The sequence below is a fragment of the Hetaerina americana genome, unplaced genomic scaffold (assembly GCF_022747635.1).
Source record: "Hetaerina americana unplaced genomic scaffold, ioHetAmer1.1.p SCAF_24, whole genome shotgun sequence".
Taxonomy (NCBI): Eukaryota; Metazoa; Arthropoda; class Insecta; order Odonata; family Calopterygidae; genus Hetaerina; species Hetaerina americana.
Window position 1 is genome coordinate 7,208,310 of NW_027286808.1, and position 692 is coordinate 7,209,001.

Genomic DNA, 692 nt, shown 5'->3' on the forward strand with positions numbered 1-692 from the left:
CTTTCATTCAGACAAGGATGAACGGTGTTGAGTCAATACTACTAGGGTACCAAATTCATAATTACGTTGAAAAACAAGGACGTGTATTAATAGTGATGCTTTCAAAATATCAGACCGTTTGATTGACAAAGAAATGAATTCCTTCAACAAAAATTAATGAACATAAGATTTCTGATAACTACAAATTAAAAACTAAATAAATTGAAATGAAAAAAAATCTCCCCGGCGGGGAATCGAACCCCGGTCTCCCGCGTGACAGGCGGGGATACTGACCACTATACTACCGAGGACTGCTACGCCGAAGAGGACTTAAAACACAATTTATAGAAGTTTCTTATTTCGTTTCTCCTAGTATTGGGTGTGCTTTTGGAAGTTATTTCATCTAATCTCCTAAATAAATTGTTTCATACGAGTATCAAAAGCTTGTGAAATACAGGAACGTTGGCCGTCATCGGATATTAGTTTTAAGACGAGCGTGAGGCATTTTAAAAAGAAATAAATGCCTGCGTTTCCCTAAATGTAGAAAGCCTGTTTGGCTATCCTATGACAATACATGTGCATCGAACAGATTTTTTCTATTTAAACTACCACTGTTGCTTTGAAGTAAATACTAATGAATAAGAAGACTGCCGTGCTAAAATGACGCTATAGGTGATAACATGCATTTGATACATCAGCGCCAATTTTAACTG

At 36.4% G+C, this 692-nt stretch overlaps 1 non-coding gene across 1 annotated transcript; it reads right to left on the reverse strand.

Annotated features, from left to right (window-relative positions):
* Window positions 1-218: 218 nt before the first annotated feature.
* TRNAD-GUC (transfer RNA aspartic acid (anticodon GUC)) lies at window positions 219-290 on the reverse strand. Its single transcript has one exon. It is a non-coding gene; the product is annotated as a tRNA-Asp (tRNA).
* Between the last annotated feature and the right edge of the window lie 402 nt (window positions 291-692).